Here is a 22,870-nt window from a genome sequence, read left to right as displayed (position 1 = left end):
GAGAGTCCACATTCAGATATGTGACCTCTCTCACCCACAAGGAAACCTCTCTCTCTCTCTCTCTCTCTAATAGTACATGTGTTTGCCAACCTGATTCATGTGTTCCACTGCTAACAAGGAGGCATACATTGGGTCAGTGCTGATAGGAGCATAAAGTGAAACAATAGCCACATTGTGTCTGAAGCCCACACACACACACACACACACACACGTCCGGCTGTGGGTTAGGCAGCCATCTGTGTTGTATTTATGGAGTCATTCTGATACAAAATTGTGTCACCCTGCTTCCTCTTCTCTGGAAAAACAACTGAGTGTATGTGTGTGTGTGTGTGTGTGTGTGTGTGTATCTTATGTAAGCCCATTAAAAGCACATAGCCCAACTTCAAGCTCACAACGAAGTACAAAGCAGGTTGTTACCGGTCTTAAACCTTGTGACGTGTTGTGAGCTTGCTGGTCTGCTATATTCGATTCATTGATCAATCCAAAAAGTAATCGATATGATCGCTAAGAAAATCGTAAGTACATTATGTTGTTTTCTTCGTTCTCTTTTTCTTTACAATGCACCCACTCTACTAGGGCGCTTTCTGCCCGTGCATGTACAGCATGAGTAGACCCAGTGCCGCTGGGGTTTCAGACAGAGCACTCGTTAGCACTTCCGTACTTGGGGTAGAGTGGAGTAGAGCGTTCTTCCGGGTCCTTCAAACGCCACTGAGCAACTTCCATTGAATAGTGAATAGTGGGGGCGGGGCAGTCCGCCCTCTAGTTTATATATATATATAACTCTATGGTCGTCCATCCGTTCCCAGCGCAAGACAAACACTGTTGTGCCCCCGGGACAAACATGCACCGTTTACATCCCCACCACCAGTGTGGGATCCTCTCTCTGCAGGGGGCGGGGCACCTGCTCACACATTCCACAAGTTAAACAGGGTGACGGGTGGCAATGTGGCCTCTTGTGCATCATTCATGCACAGTAGAGCAAGCTATAATACCATTGCTGTCGGACAGAGATCTTTTTTTCACTGAACGCCCTACTTGATCATACTACAGCGTCAAACAAAAGCATCAAAGGTAGCAGATCTGCAAGCTTTTGATCTTGTAGATACTTTTGATATTTTTGGACATATGTGGTTTCCACCCGACAGAGATGGTATATTTTCGGGTGGTCCAGGCGCATCATGCCAGGCTCTGGCCTGACAGCGTGCCGCTGTCAGGCCGACAGGGAGTCCAACACGTGTCCTTGTGCTCACAGAGCCACCAGGGAAATATTTACATCCTGTGCACAAACAAGAATTGCAAATCAAAATACTGCAATCAACAGGTCACTTGTTTGATGTCTGTCCTGCTGGCAAAATGCACACTACAGCCACGTGTGTGTGTGTGTGTGTGTGTGTGTGTGTGTGTGTGTGTGTGTGTGTGTGTGTGTGTGTGTGTACAGGCTGTGGTGTTTGTCTCTGTTTGCATTCCCAGCTGCTGCTGTGCAGGTGCCACACTAGAGTTTGACTCACTGTTGCATGGCATACATAGCTGAGTGTGTGTGTGTGTGTGTGTGTGTGTGTGTGTGTGTGTGTGTGTGTGTGTGTGTGTGCGCGAGCGTGCGTGTGCATGTGTCTTGCAGGTCATGAGAGGCAAGTGTTATGAGGGTCTCTGCGGACCACCCAACGAGGGACCCTCTCCTGTAAGGCAGCAGATGGAGAAATGGTTGAGGAAAGACCAGGACCAGACGAGGAGAGAGAGTATAGTAGACAAACCTTCTGAACACTGATAACCAGCTAGAGCACCATTGATGCACAAGCTTCTTTCATTTGTCTTTTAACTGCTACGGAAGCACAGTAGCTCTCAGGGGTATGCATGTGCATGTGTGCGTGTGGCTGCGTCTGTCTCGGTCTGTCTGTAAATTAATACATTTCTTCCTGAGTCCAGTGCAGACCACTGCAAACTGATGTTCCCACAATGGGTCCCAAACCCACAATTGCTAAATAATAGCTAAATAAGCTGTAGGCCTCACTCAACACACACACACACACACACACACACACACACACACATGGATTTCAGACAAACCGCATGGCTTGCTACCAAAGGATAGCCCCATCATGTATCCAACTTCGCCCACGTCTGGTGGAGAATAATCAAACTCGCCTTGGCAGCCGGCACGGAACCTTATAAATCATTAAGATGGAATCACATCATTCCGACTATAGGTCCTTTGAAGCAAATTAATCAGACATATCTTGGCGGGATCATTCGGAACTTATAAATCATTACGATGGAGTCACATCAATGGTTTTAGATATCCAACCCACTTCCTGGAGCGTACCTCAGAGGAGGATGTGTGAGATGGGAGCCATGATGGATGAGCCGACCACAGTGCAGTAGGTTACACTACTAACAAAGTGCTAGGAATGGGAGGACAAGTTCCCATATATGCTCCATCTGCACTGCTGGAAGAAGTACTCAAATGTTCTACTTAAGTACAGGTAGCAATACTACAATATAAAAATTCCTGTAGAACAAAGCGGAGATCCGGGCACACGTAAAGGTTAAAATTATTCAACCGACATGTTTGCCGTTCACGCCTGTGCTTTGTGGCCGTGATACGTCGCTGACTTTACCTCAGCGTTTACAACCACACACAACTTTGTGGCTGGTCACAGTTTCCCACAGCGGGGCCAGCTTTTGCAGTGTCCCTTTCCGTAATGCGATGGAGTGATTGCGGTGAGCACGAAAAAAACACGGTCAGTGGCAAAAGACACAACGCTTGTCTGCCTTCGTTCATAATGTACGTTTGTGTGTGTGTGTGTGTGTGTGTGTGTGTGTGTGTGTGTGTTTGTCTCACACGGACACACGATATTCACGAAGAAACAACAAAAGAAACAACAACATGGACGCGTGGTGTCGGGCGAGTAAAAGTACAAAAGTATTGGCATCTAAGTATACTTATAGTACAGTACTGACGGACAACTCACAATAAGTTGTAAAAGCAAAGTAAAAGTCACTAAAACCAAAGTATAAAATAGGGATTAAGTGTTTCACTCATGTTTATTTTGTATTATTAATACGTCTAAATCTGCAAAGTAATATTAATAATAAGTATTATTTGCCTACGAGATGTAATGGAGTAGAAACACAACAACAACACAGGTAGAAAACATATAAATACTCAACTATGAAGTAAAACGTACCTAAAACGTACCTAAGACCTTGTACTTAGTTACGTTCCACCAGTGGGAAGCCCACTCATGTGCAGTATGTGCTGAGTGAGGGGCTTCGACCGCCATGGGAAACCACCACAGCAAAGTGTGTAAAAAATTGAACCCTCGGGGGTCACATTTCCTAGTCAAACTGACACTCACGATTTTTGCTGTGTACTGTTGGTAAGTCATGACTAGTAGTGAGAGGTGCTAGCCACATCCTGACCACACACATACACGCACACGCACATGTGTCAGTGTTAAAAAAAGATGTGTGTATGAGAAAGAGAGAGTGGGGTGGGGGGGTGGGGGAAGAGATAGGGGGACTTGTTACTCCTACAGGTTGTGAGCTTGTAGATCATCTATTTTCGGTGCACAACACCCGTGCGCAAACTATTGAAACTAAATATAGCTCGGGCTTTAACACACACACGGCTCCTGTGCAAACAGGAGGCTGTGGGTGTGAGTGACAAATGTGTTTTCATTGTGCTGTCCCCACGCCTGTCTGCCCCGCTTGTCAGCATTCTCTCTTGACGGCTGCGGAGGATTTGTGCGGAGGAACGAACACCCCAACACTTAATCAGCAGCCCTTCAACCTTCACGTGGGTCTCACTGACTGTTCACATGTACTCCTTCATCGCCGCCTCTCTTTTCTTCTTTGGTATTATTATGGTGTGTCCTTCAGTTGCTGCTTACTCCAACCCCCGTACCCCCGCAGTCCAACACAAACACACCAGCCCCTGCCTTTATACCCACCCGGGAAACCCCACGACCGCCAACAGCTAGACAGACAGGAGGAGCGGCCCGTGGGATAGTCGCTCAGCTGCTTGCCAAGTTGGGGTTTGGACCATGTGCCCTGAGCCTTCAGCAAGTTATCACCGTTTGGACTGCTCAGGGACGCCTCCCATGCTCCTATTTCAGACTGATGTGTCACAAGGGTGCTGCGGAAAGTGCATGGTGATAATTAGTTACTTTTCCACCTTCCGCCCTCTTGAGAGTCACAGAGGGAGAAAATAACCCGCAGCTAATGATGAAGAGACGGAGCGGGGGAGAAAGAAAATGTGACGACTGCTGCTGCTGCTGCTAAAAACAATTATGGGTGAAAGAAAATAAACAAATCAGTGGAGGAGGTATTTTCACTGAGAGAGGATACAAGGATATAGGCTAAAGATCCTTACGGGTCAATTTGTACTGTCAGAGTTAAATTAACACTGCATTTGACTGTGTAGCAAGTAGCAACTGTAGCATGTTCACCCACCATCACATATTGCAGGTTTATCCCAGTCTGTGTTTGACGTTGTGTGATACTCTTTCTCTACCCCAACGTTGAGCAGAACTGTCTGAAAGTACATTATTATGCACTGAGAGTGCAATAATGTGTTGCTAGCTTGTATAGGTCAGATGCGGACCCGTGCGGTCTGCGTCTCCGCCGGGCGTCTGTCTGCAGGCGTGGTGCGCCATTTTGGACCGCAGCTCAATCGATGCTCAATCAAAATAGGAGGAGAAGCCTGAAAGACAGGAATTAGAGGAAGAGAGAAGAATTTGGGTTTGCAGACTGCGGTGGTCACATGCAAACCCATGCAAACCCAACAAAACTCACACACAGAGGAAGAGAGTGAGACAGAGAGGTAGACTACACACACGAGCCAGCAGATCAAGTGAATAATACTTACTTCACTCACGCATTTTACAATGTAGAATAGATTATGTGATCAATCAAGAAAATAATTGATATGCTAATGAAAAATATCGTTTGTTGCAGCCCCACATCGTAGTGCAGTCAGAAGCCTAATTGTGGCCTTTAGGGCATGAGACAGGTTACTTACTCTCTCTCTCTCTCTGAGTCATCTCCTTTCCGTTTTTCTCCCTCGCGGGGTTGCCACTGCCCCCCCATCCCTTCTCTCCTCTATAATTTCCTCCCTCTGTTTATCTCTCGGCGGTTAGCCGAGCGGACGCATTAAAAACGTTAATCTCCCCACCTGTGAGTCTTAACCTCCACGTGGCGCTGAGCTGCGCCCCGGCCGGACCATTAATGAAAACACCCTCCTCTCTGCTGCTTTTCTTCTTTCTTTTTTTTTACCCCGCCTGGTAAAGTAGTTAACCTTGTCTCCGTCAGCAAGCGCCACAGCGGTCACTTACACCTTGTTAAAAAAATAAAATAAAAGCCTGATGGGTTCTGGTAAAAGAAAAAAGAAGACAACGCAGGACGAAGTTTGTCTTGGACCTGGAGTGCAGCCTTCATCTCTAAACGGTATCTGTTTCCCCCCCGGAGGAAGACATTCCACGCTGGGCCTTTACTTCTTTCCATCTGCTGTTACACATGAATGCTATACTGTACAGAGTACACATACATGAGTATTGCGTACACTCTGAAGCGTGCGTGGCTTGCACACGCCACGGGAAGACTGACACCACTGTTGGGTGGAAACCAAATGGTCCAAAACCGTTACTACACCGGGAAATAGAGAAAGTAAGTAAACAACCTGTGCTATTTGCTCACAGGCTGATCGTGACAATACTTTCGATTGGTAAAAAATCTAAAATAGTGAAAATAGCAGAGCTTGCAGATGTGATTTGTTTTGGCGTGAAAATAAAATAGAAAGAAATTAAACAAAAAATACAAAGTGCACACGCCCCCCCACCGCCTGTACGATTCAGCAGTCAACGTCTCCAACATCTCATCAAAGAAAAAACCAAGAAAAAAGTAAAACATTCATTTATGAAAAAAACATAAAAGATGAAATGAGATACACACACACACACGCCAGTGACTAACTCGTGCTCCAGGGAGAATATGAAGATGATGGTATTTCAAGACTTCAAGACGGAGCAGAGAATAAGGCATGGAAGAATGATGGCGGGAGGGAGTGAGGGAGGGAGGGATGGAGGGAGAGGCAATGTGACTTCCACGAGACCAGGAGGACCAGAAGATGATACCTAACCATAACCACCCACACACATGATGGACATGATGGAGTACACAAACAACTGGAATAGCTCACACACCGCCAGAAGACGGTTGAGGCTCATGGGAAGCAAAAGGAGTGGAGGTTTCGGTCAAATTCAAAACAATTCAAAACATTTTCTAAACTTTGCAAAATTAGCAGCTGTACAAGCTTGTAGATCTGCTATTTTTGCACTGATTGCAGGTTGCCCATGTTGGCTTTAAGTGGTTAAATAAAATAAAGTTCACATTGAACTTATTGAACGCTCAGCATGTATTTCACATTTTGCTCGTTTGCTTATTCATTGTAAAATTCAAGGTAAATGCTCTTCAAATTGATTTAAATATGTTGCAGTATAGATAGTGGTAATGATAATCTGAGTGTGGTCTAGGTCGGACTCGCTGAAATCAGATCCAAACATTGGACATTGGTTTGAGCTCTAGACATGAGGGGTCTGTCTGTCTGCTAGTCGCCCCCCCCCCCCCCCCCCCCCCCCCCCCACACACACACACACACACACACACACACACGTGTAATGATGTTGACAAGTACTTGCTTTCACACCTGCTGTCAAAGTGGAGGACAGCATCACAGTGGGGGGTGTGAACACATTCCTCTCCTTCTCCTTCGCTTATCTCATCTCCTTTGTGTGTGTGTGTGTGTGTGTGTGTGTGTGTGTGTGTGTGTGTGTGTGTGTGTGTGTGTGTGTGTGTGTGTGTGTTCTTGAGTGTGCAGTTCTTGAGTGTGTTATCTGTTGTCTGTTTGTCTATTCAGACTGTGGTTGAGCGCCTGTAGTTGTTACGGACGCAGGGACAAAAGTGTTTTGACATGTGTGTGTGTGTGTGTGTGTGTGTGTGTGTGTGTGTGTGTGTGTGTGTACTCCTGTACTTGAGCCTACAAGACCTGCATCACATTCACAACACCAATATTCCGCACACTACAATAAAGCACACAGTCAGTATTTCATGTGTGTGACTTTGTTTTCCCACTTTTGCAGATTATTATTCAAGGTTTGGGAATAGCTTCCAGAGAGAGGCTGGGATCACACAGGTGTTAAATCCAGGCTGCTTTGGGTCATTAAAATGCACATTCATTAACAGCGACAATGAATGGGTGCAAGCAGATGAAGTAACGTGGAAAATATTAATGACATCCTCTAAAATGTGATGTAATTTTTCATCGGGCACGAATTAGCCAGCTAATGGACTCTGCCAGCTGCCAGTTAATTGGCCAGTCCACCGGTTGGATTCATCCACCACTTCCAAAACAGCAATGGAGGCAAAGCATAAATTCATTGATCATTTAAATCTGCTCCATGACAGGACTGGCAGGATGTGATGCTGACTCTGGTTCTATGTTCCGTGTTCTTCTTAACAAAAAAAGAACAAAAAATTGCCCCATCATTTTGTTAAAACTATGCATTTCAGTGATCTCACAACTAAGAAAACCAACATTGAGGAACACCATAAATAACGATTATTAGAAATGTGGGTGGGCGGTTGTGGGTCTATTAGGATAATGGAGGAGGACAGGAGGCGCATGGATGACTAATGTGTACACACAGATTTGGGTGAAGGGAGCCCTGTCGCACATTGCCCGTGGATCCCTGGCTGGCTGGCATGGAGGGTGTTGTGGTATTTATTACTTTCTAGTATTATAGCCTCAAGGCTAACTAACCTCTTACCCGTCCTCCTCTGTCCCCCCTCAGCCACCTCACACACACGCACGCACGCACACACACACACACGCGCACACACCTATACGTACCCCCTGACCAGGCTGCTGAAAGGCTTCTTCTGTAAGTTACTATACAGCGCTAAGAAGGACTTTCCTACTGAAAGTGGGCCATTACCAGAGTCTGGACAAAGCAGGGACTTGTTGTCGTGTTAGCATAAGGACAGAAAGGTATGGTGACCTCCTGGTCTCTGCCACTTCCTCCTCGTTGACCCCTGTCACTGACTGTTTGCCTGGGACTTGCATTATACATTTAATGCCGTCAGGTGGCCCTTTGAGGTCCTCTTTAAAACACCTTTTTACAACACAAGCACCGGTGAGGGCACTTTGACACAAGAAAAGCACACGTGTACAGTAGGTGCACTGTACTGTGGAGTGTTACCCAACGCAAGACACATGGAAAAAATAACCCGAACACTTGTTCAATAAGGCTGAAATTAGTCACACTTGTGACTTGTGTCTTAAAAAGGGCCAGGCGGGTGGAATGAATGCCCAGGGTGTTTGGACTTGATTAATGATCCCTTTGGACTTTATTTATGAAATAGTTTGGGGGAGAAAAAAAATATTAATGAAAAGTTTTTGTTTTTAAAATCTTTTGAAATAATAATTATTATAAAAATGTAGGAAACAAAAAAGGGGATATTTTCCTCGCAACCTGCATAAAAATAGGTCCACGACACAGAAATGGATCCCCAGTGTTTGGGAAACAGTGCTACTAGAATAGCAGGCATTTTCAGAGTGAAGTCTGTGCTGCACTGCAGCCGTGCCCCGTTTAACTGCCGTCTGCCTGACTTCCTCTGCAGTCTGCTGCTCTGAACCGACACGTTCCCTGACTCAAGTTACTAACATAGACCGGTTCATATTCATAGTAATGCATAATACGTATAGGAAGGACCCCCAGTTTGGCACGCATTAGGGCTACAGAACCCCCCTAACTCAGAGAGTGTACATTATTTATTAGTATTACTTTTCTTTATTCGAAAAATGTCTGACAAAACTCCCCAAAATCGCGATGTGCATCAGACCCAGACATCTGGCATCGGCTGGGCTCTAATACGATGCAGCGGATGACACCAGGCAAAATCTAAATCAATCAGTATAATAGCAGGGAAAAGATCGAGTCATTATATGGTCCTGCAACACTAAATGTAGACAACAGATTTGGCAATGAAGTGAAAATAGAGACACACAATGACATCTTTTCATCAAGTCCGGGATTCCGGGACGCATGCTATATTCTCCCCCCCTCCCTTCCCCTCGTTCAATAGGCAGATTATCTCTGGTCACAGAGGCCAAACTTGGCCACCACCCCATTGGCACAGAGTCTATATTATGGCCACGAGCAATGTCACACGCACACGCACACACACACACACACACACACACACACACACACACACATCTTTATCAGCAAAGTGAGTGAAGTCAAGCAGCGCGTGTCACACCCTCCCAGCAGTCAGCTATAGTCACAAACATGCATACATCCTCAGCATTTTCAAACAGTGATTATGTATAAATGGTGAGTCTCTCTCTCTCTCTCTCTTTCTCTGAGTGGAAATACTGACAGCCCAGTTGTTTGTGTCCTAAACATGCATTTCCCAACACAGTTAACACCTAAAGCCATTGGAAAGACACACACGTAGAACAACTTTCCATCACCGTTTGACTTTCCACAGATGTTCATCTGGTTATAGGCTACCTAGGGTCTGTATACGTTTAGTTCCAGGAAGCCTGGGCGCATGTGGTGCATGTCCTGTGCAGATCTTATCAGTGGAGAAAGAAGAACTCAGATTCTTGTACTAACCCTAACCCCAAAAGGTACAGTAGTACCAATACCAATATATTAGACAAAAGTAAAGGTACTCATTATGGAGAATGTCTCATTTCAATGTTAAATATCTGCAAGCTCACAACGCGATTCATCGCGCTGAGAGTGTTGCGAGCTTTGCAGATTGGCTATATTCAAATAGATAATGGATGTTTTGTAATAATAATCTAAATCTACACAGTAATTTATTAACACGTAAATATCGTCTCTGTCGGTTGGAAAAATACAATATGTCCAGACCAAAACGGTTACTTTTCAGGATTTAAATTCAAATGTAGCAGATATGCAGGCTCAAAACGCATATTTTGAGCGGCTGCGTGGCAATGGTTCGACCTCCCGTTAGTTCGACCATTACTAAGCTAACTAACCGTATCTCGAACCCTAACCTAAACATAACCGCAAGCAGGGGAGCAGCGCATGTTCGCCAACCTTAATGCATGTTTGCCAACCTTAATGCATGTTCGCCAACCTTAATGCATGTTTGCCAACCTTAATGCATGTTCGCCAACCTTAATGCATGTTCGAACTAACGGGAGGTCGAACCAAGGGGCAGCCCCCATTTTGGCTATGTGCATCTTCTACTTTTGATGCTTTTTGTGTGAAGCTGTAGTATAAAAAAAAAAGTTTGAATATGTACACATAAGAGGTTTCTGCCCGACAGCAACAATATCCACCTATGAGTTGTAGTGGAGTAGAAGTAAACATATACGTACTTGCACCACTGGATCTTATCAACAGAAGGAGGCTCAGGGCCCCCTGGGGGGTGCCCTGTCCGTGACGTACGGTACAGTAGAGCCATTTCCCCCTCCTGCCCACATGTGTGTTCCATATGGCAGCGCTGTGCTAAATGTGCCTCTCTCCTCTGCTCACCACAAGGGAATTCCACAGAACCTGCATGGCTCTACATGGTCTGCTGATGTGAATATGCTGCTGCGTGCTCTCAGGCTGCGGCTTCCACTAATCACCACGTACAGTAAGTGTCTGTGTGGCTAGCCCACCTCGGCCCCCAACAGGTGATGTTTGTGAGACGTCAGTCAATTAACTCAAAATAGATACGGTAACAAAAACAACTTTTTAGAACCAGTAACTTAATTTCTTATATTACTAGTAATCTACACAAAAAAGTCTTAATATTTTTTTTATAAGCCACTCAATTAATTGGTCGGATTAACAGATTAATCACTGTATTGTAGCCTACTTCATTGTACATGCAGAAAATATCAAAGATAGTTACTTTGCGATGAACAGATTTGGTGTAAATGGAAATACTACAGCAGAGCTAGTATTGCGCCCTGGGGGACATCAGTCAACTATATGTGTATATGTGTTTTAAGTGGCCTTAAGAGGAAAAGTACTAAAGTAGAGTACTATGGAGTGCAACTCTTAAACATGTCATGACACCCGATCCCATCTCTCGACATGGTCGCAGTTAGTCAGGACAAGACAGGCCTTTAAAGGATGCGGACCACGGCCAGAAATCAACGTGGGCAGATAAAGAAAGAAAGAAAGAAAGAAAGCGGGGCCGGAACAAAGATAAAACATGGAAGTTCAAAGGAAGAAGCTATATGAGGAGTGAGGGCATGCATGGTGTGATGAGGATGGGGGCTGCGCAGCAGATGACCAAGTTCCGATAAAGGACAGACAGGAGATGCTATCAGGGGTCAACGCTGGCTGGAATCATCTGGAGGCTCACGGTGGCCCGGCCAGCCGCCATGCCTCGCTATCAGTGGCAGGCAGCAGTGTGGTGGTGGAGGGAGCTGTAGTCAGCCATGCGCGGCGACGTGCGGAGCCAAAGAGAGGAGCTTCAAGCTGCCTCCGAGGCAGATGTTTACATGTTGTTGCTGCCAGAGCTGCAGGCTCCACTCACAAACAACAAACACATTCCACTGTCTGATGAAGACGATAGAGAGAGTGTGTGTGTGTGTGTGTGTGTGTGTGTGTGTGAGAGAGAGAGAGAGAGAGAGAGAGAGAGAGAGAGAGAGAGGCAGGCAGGCAGAGTTTTATTTCTTGCCTACTATGTTACACAGCTCTGCATGTTTACACATGTCTTTATTAGTTTTGACTAGTAGGGCTATATCTGGATGTTCATGTTTAGCTGTTGCTCTAAAATATAGCCAAAAAAAAACGTAACTGCAATGGTATTTGTAGATCCACCCTCCTCTCATTCCCAGAGGAGAGCTGCATTTTCCTGGACTACAAGACTAATCCACCCCCGGGCTGCGCTCCTGTGGGGTCATCACCCTGGCCCTGACTGTCATTCACTGACATCAATAGAGGATCCAGGCCAACACGCACGCACGCACGCACGCACACACACACGCACGCAGCACGCACAGAGAGAGAGATACTATCCTTGTGAGACAGATAGCAGAACGTACATCAAAGACGGGGAATTCAGAAGAAATGCCAAAGGCCTGTGGCCTACTTACTTATGTGGGAAGTGCACCGCTACACGCACACATACATTGGCTGCCTAGTTGATCTGGTAACCTCACCCATAACCATGTCATAAAATAAAACTTCTGTTAATGTTCCATCTTCCTTATTTTTGCTGTACTTCCCCCTCAGTGCCTCTCTCTCTCTCTCTCCCCTCCCTTTTGGAAAATTGGCATCGTCGTTGGGCATGATGTACGACTACGAACTGCCTTCAAGCGTCACAAAAGCAATAAACTCTGGTTCACCCTGTTGTAGTTTGTAGTTTGTACCGTGAGAAAGCCCATGGCCCTGTTCTGTTTCCATCCTCAACGCTCCACTTTCAACCTGCCGTCCATATTTTGGGCATAACGCATCATTTCCTTGCTGTCGGGCAGAAACCTTTTATCTCCGAATTTTCACTTTTTGTGTTTTTTCGTAAATGAACACCCTACGTCATCATACTACTACAGTGACACACAAAAGCATCACAAGTAGCAGATCTGCAGAAATGTGTCGCTTGGCTGTCATCTGACAGAGTGTATATAAACAGGCTTAAGTGGTTACGGGTGGCGGGTCATTAGGTTGAATTACCCATCTGCAAACAAGCACGAGCTCATAGGACCAAAGTAACACCAACACAGTGTCACAACAAGGTAGTTCTTATATAAGGTTTACAGAGAATAAATATATAGGATAATACGGGATACCTTTGAAACATCATCATGGGATACAGAAGCAGGCAAGTTAGGAGAGGAATAGACAGATGAAGACAAATTCACAAAGTGAGTTTGCGATTGAGTGAATGAGTGAGTGCGAGTGAGTCACCAGTGTATTTCAAGAAACACCCGATAAACCGACTTAAACCTCTGCATGCTTATAGCATGAGACTTACACACAAACAAATCACACTCGTGTGAAGTGAGGGGCACTCTCATCATCAATCATACATCATCACAATGCCTGCTCAGCCAATCAAATCATCACATTCCGTGGTACAAAGACACACACAAAAGATATTGATGAATCCGCAAATACTCATATATGAAGTACCATTATGTCTTCAATATGACATCTGACATCATAGACATCATCCATCAGTCCAGAGTCCAGACTCAACACAGAACTCCTTACATTGGCATAAAAGGAACACAGTCAGATACAGAAATCTCCATTGGTATAAAAGGGACACAGACAGACAGACGGACAATGGGTAGTCTGTCAGCAGGTACAGCGGGTATTGCATAACTGCGCGGGGCATGCAAAACCCAACTTGCATCGTTCCTGACTTTCCGAGCAGGCCAGCACCAGTCTAGTATCTAAACAGCTGAAGTTCTCAAAGCGGGGTCCCAAATGGACCCTTACAGGTCGGTAACTCTGAGGGGGTACAAAATGGAACCGGGTCCATGAGAAGCACTGGCTTGAGTTGTAAGATTGTTTAGGGAGGTGGATCACAGCAGTGGAAGCGGCGCTCTGCTAGGCCGAGGTAGCAGTAGAAGAGTAGATGGTTTGACCTCCTGACACACTGAGACCATTAAAAAGCCTTCAAACCCAACTGGGAGTCAGTCAACAGCAACAGAGTCGAACGCCACGTATCTACAGAGAGCGGCGTTGTTCATTGACATGGCTGCTGTTTGCTTACCCCACCCTCCGTCTACTGACACAGGCCCTGGAGTCTCACAAGACAGCCAAAAACATCTTCCTGTGCGTGTGTCCTCTAAACTAACCGTTTATCCCCTCACATGCATTTCAGAGAATTTGCTAAATAAAATTGACGTGCCTGTCTTTATCAGAGCATAGAATCAGCCAGTCGGGTATACTTCACATAACCAAGTCTTCTGATCTGACCGTACATGTTTGTTTTGTTCCTGCCGCCTGTTTACCTCGTAGGCGGACAATTACATCGTAAAGCGGCGGGTCAACACAGAACACCTGCAGTGTTGTTTCTTTTAACGACCCTGGATCAGAGAGGATTTACATGCGGATAAATTACTTGCGTGTGTGTCTGTCCGTCCTTCTGTCTGCGCAAGAGAAAAGAGAGTCAGCTGCGCATGGAGGAGGGAAAAAGGGAGACGTTGTGTACAACAGTAAGTCCACAGATGAGAGTGTTTGCTTTTCCAGTGTAGTGTATCTAAAGCTTTGCCGTTCAGCCCCATGCACACTGCTGCCACTCGCACTCCTTTGGACAAAGAGGTCAGTGAGAATGTCACAGAAAGGCCTCTCTCTTATTTCAGTGCGTTTTCCACAAAGAAAACAACAGTTGAGAGAGAAAAACACGACTTTCCTCCGCGTTGCAACATCTAAGAGACGAGCCCTCGGCTACCTTTCTTTTCTCCCCTCCTTTCCTTTGAATTGGCACCGACATACAAACACAACAAATGTATACAGTACATACACAGCATAAATCCTGGCTCCATTTTTTACACTCGCCGTTAAAGTAACATTTTGTACAAATGGGTTCAGATCTAACTGAGAATGCGCGTCTGAAGCCTGTCCTGGACAGGAGTCTCCAGACGTAAAAGCAAAAACAACTAGACCAGTGGTTCTCAAAGAGGTGTCCCCAGCAAAAAGCACTTCAACAACTTTAACCCAATTTTATACTTTGGCTAAAATAGCAGATCTAATAGCAGAACAAATTGAAACAATTGTGAACGTTTTCTTTTTTAACAACACAAATAAAACGTTTTCAGATGGGGGTCCGCGGCCGAATACACATCAATTTAGCGGACCTCCTTGACATGAAGACATTTGAGAAGCACTGGTGTAGAGTCCAACTCTGTCCTTCCTGACCTGGCTCAGCCTGCTTCTTCAGTATCTCCATGTATCTCTCTAATGCCACATCTAGCCAAGTCACTATGATGTCTCCAACACATTTCACCAGAGCGCAGCAAGGGGTTATTATTATATTCAACACGCAATCCCTGCTGGTCAGATAAATCTGTTTCCACTTAAATTGCACACTCCCCGCTCCCCTGCCATCTCTCTCCCTCTCATTCTCAACTCCCCATTCTAACCATCTGATCGGTGTGTGTGTAATTAAATATTACAACCAGGCTGCCCGCAGAACGCTTGTGTATCGACTATGGTAACTGGCGTGAGTTTTGTTGAGGCACACATGCAGAGTGGAGGCACGCCAGATTACACTTATTACACATTGGGGGGACCAAGCCAAGTGCATTTACTCAAGTAGTTCCATGCTTTGGTACTTTATACCTCTACTCCACTACATCTCAGATATCGTCTCTGTCGGGTTGAAACCTCACATGTCCAAAACTGTTACTCTTCAGGACTCGACAAGTTCTAAGCGCATCGCTTTGCGTAACGTTCCGAGCTTGTGAATGTGTTACTTTTGATGCTTTTGTGTGACACTGAAATATGTATTAATTAATTTGACAGGGACAATGCTCATTAATCAACATGTCAGTTTTCACATCCATGTAAATGGGCCAGAGTTAGCCATAAGCTCATTTACATCTGTAGTCCCTGAGCAGGCTGATGAAGTATAGGGCGTTAATTTGTATTTAAAAAGAAAATAGAATATGGAAATAAGAGGTTTCAGCAGCAGCTACAACATGCTTTTGCACATATAGCGATATGCATTATTCTCCCAATTTAGCTGTTACTTGTTCCACTTCCACTAAGCACTTGCCTCCACCTGCCGTTTCTTTTCACCCCACAGGAAGGAGTTAGTTATGGTTACATGCAGGCGGGCGTTCATGGTATCTTCCCCAGGTCCTCTCGCCGCCCACCTGTGAACACTGGTGTTCATGGGAGTGCCCGGCGGCATCGGCGAGGCCGGAGTCACTGCTGTCAGGAATTTAAGCTGGGACTACGAGTGATTTACCTGCCTGTCCGCTTGTCCCTGACAAGTCAATAATGTTAAAGGAAAATGTCACTTGTACCCCGATGCCTCAGAGATGACAGAGAATCTGGATTCAGAGAATTTCATTATAAGCATGTGTCTCTTATTGTGGTTACCAGAGGCTATTTTAGTTTGTCACCACAGCAACCCAAGGCAAGCAAGGAACTTCATCATGGGACAGGATGGGACGAGGGCCAGCAATGACCCAATCCTTGTTTTTAAAGTGTGACGCAAGAGTCTTGGGGCCATGGAGGGCCTCACTGGACGACACAACGCCAAGAGAGTGAGAGGGAACAAGAGGACCGTAGGGGTGAAACACTTAATCGAACAAATCGTCATTGAGAAAAGAAGACAAATAATTGTTAGTTACAGCCCTAGAGCACTGGTTCTCAAACTTTTGTATTGTTTTATTTCAAGAACTTAACTGTAACTCTGAGTTGAGCCACTGCCCTAGACTGAGGATGGTGGGATATTGAGTCCTTTCTTCAGAGCTGTTGACCTGGTCTTTCTCTGGTGAACTGACTCTCTGCCAGGGAGGAGGAGAGGGAAAAACACTGAGCTCTGCCCAACCATCACGTAAACCAGGTGGAGTCAAAGCCGCAGTGTATGAAGACTGTTTCTACTGCCTGAGGGTCTATCCGTCTTATGCAGCTACAGTACACAGAACTATGCACACGCACAGTCGCACACACACACACACACACACACACACACACACACACACACACACGCACGCCAGTGGTTGAGGTCGCTTGATTAAATGTTACAGAAAAGCAATTCATAAAAGGAAAAATAAATGTAATTCACCAAAAACTCACTTTCTCTTGTTAATCGTGCGGCCGCTGTGCCGATCGGTTCCACCTCCCGTTTCGTTTACATAGAGTAAACGTAATAATTCTCAGTGTCGGTCGGACTCGGTGTCAGGCCTCGGTGAGAGAGCCATGCCAACCGCATGGCTGCTCCAGCTGCTAAGAAGCAGTGGTGGAAAGTAAGCAAGTACATTTTGTATTGTAGTCATTTTTCTTTAACTTTATACTTCTACTCCACTAACAGCTCAGAGCATATACAAAAACTTTGTTTGAAATTCTTTGGGTCAAGCCAAACCTCAAGTTTAATAATTGTGTCTATTCCATCTATCAGTTAAAACTGCTCTCTAACGCTTTGTCGTATTCACTGAAAAGAAAAGCCAGTCACCTCCACATGCCCCATAACATACCCAACAATAATCTATGATGTACGAAAAGCTAACGGACAGATGGACGGACACACACGGACAAGCTTATAGAGCAACTCCGTAAGGAAAAAAAGAAAAACTAATTCTGCAGAAATTTAAGCAATTTTCCAAATTGTCCAATCGTCAAGCAGCTCTGACCTGGATGCACCTGTAGTGAACATGACTCTGCTGCTCTATAATAAGGATCACCATCTGTGACCCTTGCCCTCCGACATTTGGCCTCGTGACTTGACTTCCACGTCTCTCTCCCACAGGTGCATTTGGCACTATGGCAGCGCCATGCGTCTCCCAAGCAAGCCAAACTCCATCCTGCGGCTCTGAGCAGAGGAGGGAGGAGGATCTCAGCAGAGACTATAGTGCTACCATCCAGGAAAATGCACCAGGTCTGCCAAAGAGCTGCATGATTCCAGCCAGGCCTCCTGTTTCCCACATTCACTCACTGGCCTCAACCTGAGACCCTCGAGACCCCGGTGCGTGTACATGCGCACACACACACGCACACGCACACGCACACACACACACACACAAAACCAATGTCCTTTTTTTCCACTAGCCAAATGACGGAGGCTCCGCATCAATCTGCACTGTAAAAGTGAAATTCCTGTGTTCATTTAACGAATGTACAAATTGAACCAAACGGACCCTGACAGGTCCATGTGTACACTTCCAGAGTTCTATTAAAACTCAGGATTTGACAGTGGTGTGGGCCCTCTCTCTCTTGCCACATTCTCCTCCAGACAGGATAAAGAATATAAGTCACAATGACCGCATGGTCGTCGGATCCGTTCACAAAGCGTCTGATTACAAAGACGAAACGCAGATGCGAAAGACCTTCTCCGTCCACCGTCATTACTGTAGCCGTCTTGCCCGCCTCACCCAATGCACACGTGTGCACACACGCACACACCATCTCATTTTTCCCTCTACACCAAATCTTTTCTGTAATATATGCCCCAGAAAAGGGACACTAGGGTTCATGTGGGGTAACTCTGAGAGCCGTTAAGGGTCCATTCGGTTACATTGTGTACCCTCTCAGACTAGTTACAAATGGATCGATAAAGACAAAGACATGTCAGAGTGTATCCTCTCTCCCCGTCTCTTTGCACTTCTTCTTCTGCAGATCAATGTCAGGCCGGTGCCATGATGCCATGAACACAGTGAGTTGATGAGTCAGGCAGATGTAATGTGATGGGTGCCTCGCCCCTTATCCCTAAAACTTCTTTGCCTTTTTAACAATTTGGAAAAATTTGATCAGCTATTTGAACTATTACAAAAAAAGAAAAGGAAAGTTTAGGGATAAGGGATAATAGTTGTTTAGGTCGATTTTCTCAAACATTCTGATGTCATGGACCCGCAGATTAATATGGATTTGGCTGCGGACCCCCAATTGACAAGATTATGTGGCAGGGATGGGGGTCCCTGGCAAGGATACAAGATATGTATTGTTACGTTTTTTCACTATATATATAGGATTAAAGTGGTTAAACTGGTCTTGATGCTAATTAAGGACCGGGGTCCTTGGCTTTGAGAACTGGTTTAGAAGGTTAAGCCAAGGGCAGTTCAAACACACAGGGGACACAACACAACACAACCGTCTATAGACCAGGAGGAGTTGATTTGTCCGCCTTCTTTCTTTCTTTGGGTGAGCTGCTTGTAGCAGGCCGGGAGGTGGGAGGGCACAGGGGGGGTGTAAGTGCTTTGTAATGTTAAAACCATGCAAACACTGCTGGTGGTGTCCTCAGGATATTCAAGGATGACAAAGAAATAAGAATAGTCCACACAAACACAGGCAAGCGAATATGGAAACACACACACACACACACAGATTGCTCAGTGTTTTCACAGCTGGGAGGACCAGACAACTCCAGTATACTAAAAACAGTGACATGAGCTGCGCACCCGCGCGAGCGTGTGTGCGACTGCGCACACGTGCGTGCATGCGTATGCGTGTGCGTGTGTGTGTGTGTGTGATAGACTACAGTAGTTTGCTTCTGGTGACAAAAAGAGGCCCCCAAAATGTATTCACCGTACAAAAACACAATTGGCAGTTGTTTCTCTCACACACACACACTTTTTTGTGGTGTTTTGCAACAGATTAACCCTTATTATCCAACTAAAGCTGCGTGACTTATAGTCTTAGCTGTGCACACACACCGACACGTTGAGAGCTCTTACAAGTTTAACCTACATTCATTCACATGTAAATATCCAGGCCAAAGCGCAATACCTGAACAAAATCGTACAAAAGTGCGACAGTACCGGGAACACATCAACACAGGGACAAAAAGTATGGTCATCCTCCTGCGCCATAATGTTTATATCCCGATATGTTTTCCAAAAGCTGTATTTGATCCCGATCCAGCTTTCTTGGGGCAAAGGGAGTATATTTTCAGAGTGCTGGTTTTCCCATCTGTGTGACCACAGTGCTGGGACACTCTTCCTCAGCTCGGTGAGCGCGGCCCACTGTTCCCACGCCTCCTTTTTTAAGGGGGCTAAATACATATTTAGGGATATACGAGGCAAGGAAATCATAGGCTGCGTTCGCTCCGTGACCGTCTGTCACAGCTCCATTGCTACCTTGTAAACTGGAACAAAGTCAAACTGACTGAACGGTTCAAGGTTTCCTCAATGCTACATCTTTGTGTGAAATGTGTTGAGCCAGCAATACTAAGTCATATTATGAATACTATAGTCTATACAACAACAGGGAGAATATCAGAAGAAATAGTAATCAAATTTCCGGCATTTGTTTAGTTGTTTTTCCCTGGTCTGATGATCCTTCAGTCACAAGCCTGATTGTTTGTGTTCAGGGTCAGGGGAAGTACCTATTTACCAGCCAAATTCACAGTTCACAAATGGAACCAAAAAGCATTTGGTTCCATTTGTATATTCTCAAGAGTTACAGGAACATAAGGGTTCAATTGTTTTTATTCTTGTGCATTCTCTGAGTTAAATTAACACTATAGTTTTTACAGTGCCCCGCATGACAGCAGGACTTGCAGGAGTCACACATGTAGCTGGGACTGACATTATAAGTTCATCTTCTACACATCATGCAGTCATAAAGATCAATGATTCAATCCACTTCTCCCCCTGTCCATTAGCCAGCTAAAAAGCTAGTGCTCTCTCTGCACTTTCAAATGCCCCTCAGCCAACCTCTCATATGTATTGAACGAGCATTGAATATTCTCATTGAATAGAACGAGCAGAAACCTCTTATCTCCATATTTTAACTTTTAGTAGGGTTTTTTCATACTACAGCGTCACACAAAAGTAGCGGATCTGCAAGCTCGAAACACGGTGCGAAGCAACGGGTTTTGAGTTTGTCAATCTGCTAAAAAGTTACAGTTTTGGACATAGGAGGTTTCCACCCGACAGAAACGATATACCAGGAAGAGTGCTACTGTATTACCCTGCCTGTGATGAACAATGAAAGAAAAACAGCAGACTAATAGCCGCACTGTCTGGTGCAGTCAAATAGGGCTCTGTAGCCATTTGAACGCTGCCGAGAACTAAAAAGGTCTGTGTGTGTGTGTGTGTGTGTGTGTGTGTGTGTGTGTGTGTGTGTGTGTGTGTGTGTGTGTGTGTGTGTGTGTGTGAGCGTGCGTGCGTTCCATGAATAGGATCCTGGCACATCACGACCCAAGTTCCTCTAATGCACTCCCTGTAGACCCAGAGAAATAAACAAGATAAAGAAGTAGTGGAATGGCAAGAGAAAGAAGTATAGAAAGGAGCGAGAGAGAGAGAGAGAGAGAGAGAGAGAGAGAGAGAGGGAGTTTTCAGAAATGTTATTGGAGCCGTAGAAGTCATTTCTGCCTTAAAGACTTCCAGATGTGGGGCTGCCCCTGCTCTCTCAGAGAGAGAGAGAGAGAGAGAGAGAGAGAGAGAGAGAGAGAGAGAGAGAGGATATTCATCAAGTTGTGCCCATTAGCTTGGTCAGTACTCTACACATCTATTCTGAGAAGCTATCAGTGAGTGTTTGAGTTTGGGGATGGAAAGTTGATCTTTGCCTGGTGAACACTGATGGTGCTTGTGGTGACTGACAGATGGGAAGTTAGGGTGTGGGTGTGTGTGTGTGTGTGTGTGTGTGTGTGTGTGTGTAGGGGGAGATTGTCAGGTGGTAGTGTGTGTGTGTGTGTGTGTGTGTGTGTGTGTGTGTGTGTGTGTGTGTGTGTCGTGCACACAGGGCCCAGCCGTGGGCCTATAAAAAGCCAGGGTGGTCAGAATAATGGTGTGTTGTTATTACGTGCACTGGCCTTTCTCAAAAGCCACCGTAGTGCACTCACCAGAACAGGGCTGGGCCAAGCTCAACATCTGCTTTAATAATAATAATGCCAGGTTGGGACCAGCAGCTCTGCTCTGTTATACGCTGTTGGCTTGCGAAAACAATACACTGTGCGTGTATTACTGTAACGTGTGTGTGTGTGTGTGTGTGTGTGTGTGTGTGTGTGTGTGTGTGTGTGTGTGTGTGTGTGTGTGTTAATGCATTGTGTGCATATGCATGCGCGTGCCATTTGTTTTTCTTCCCCGTGTGTTGGAACTAAGCTGCAAGTTCCAACAAAAGCCCATTGTGTCACTGTGCTCCCGGGGAAGCTGGTAGCGAGCCACCAAACAAAGCGGGCCCCCCTGGCTAACATTGTCCCCCTCAACGCCATGATGATGGTGGTGATGATGAGCCAAGGCCATCAGTTCAGCTAAGCTCTGCCAACAAACATGGACAGTCCTGGACGGAGATCATATAACTAACTGACGGCATGCGTACGCAACAGGGAAGGAAGACAGACAGGGGGATGATTGGGGAGGAAGGGAAGGGAAGGTCAGGAATCAGGATGGCACAAGAAGAAACACGCGGACAGAACCATGCGAGCCGGCTGATGTTGGCGATTAGAGACAGATGAGGAGCGAGGAGGGAGGGAGGGAGAGGATATTAGCACGAAGACGAGCACAGCGGGAGGAGCGGAGAGGAGGATACGCAGGCAAATTGTCAGTGCCGATTTCAATCAAAGAAGTGTGTACACAAATGTAAGCAAATGGACGCCGAGGCTGAGGAATCTGTAACTCAGAGAGTTTGCAGACATAACCAGTTACATATGTGAACTCTCAGAGTTAAATTATCACCATGGATCTGACTCTGGAAGAGGAAGTCATACAGTAGACTAGAGAGCGGTGGTTCTCATTCTCAAAGCTTTTAATTACAAGGACCTAAAAAATGTTTGGTTCCATTTGTTGCAAAAGGCAAAAGGTTCAGACCTGTAAGGGTCTATTTAGAACCACTAGACCAGGGGAAACAGATAGACAAGACCCCTACCTGGGGCTCCGGCTGAGCCATAAAGTCTCAGGTAGCACGCCCACATACAATAACAAGAGTTGTAATGTACAGAGGTAACTGTTAACTCAACCCCTGGCTGAGTGTCATGCCTATCGATTTACGTGTGAGGGTTTGATCAAGGGGCTGATGCGGAGAGTCGACAAGTCAAAATCAAGCGCTGACCAGAGTAACACTAATTCCAATGGTCATCTCACCTCTCTAAACCTCAGTCATGGACAAAAATGCTCTCTTTGTCAGACAGACGGGCTGTTATTTTCCCCCATTCTGACGAGTCAAATTAGGAGTGGGTCCATCAAATGCTCACACACACACACGCACACACACACAAACAC

The 22,870-nt window shown here is 45.7% G+C and overlaps 1 protein-coding gene across 1 annotated transcript in view; it reads right to left on the bottom strand.

The window, feature by feature from the left end:
- The window catches only part of abtb2b (ankyrin repeat and BTB (POZ) domain containing 2b), a 78,090-nt gene that overhangs the window by 53,213 nt on the left and 2,007 nt on the right, over positions 1 to 22,870 (bottom strand).

This window comes from Protomyctophum bolini (genome assembly GCF_963924005.1).
Source record: "Protomyctophum bolini genome assembly, chromosome: 4".
Lineage (NCBI taxonomy): Eukaryota > Metazoa > Chordata > Actinopteri > Myctophiformes > Myctophidae > Protomyctophum > Protomyctophum bolini.
Note: the sequence above shows the minus strand (reverse complement) of the source record. Positions and strands in the feature narration are given on the sequence as shown.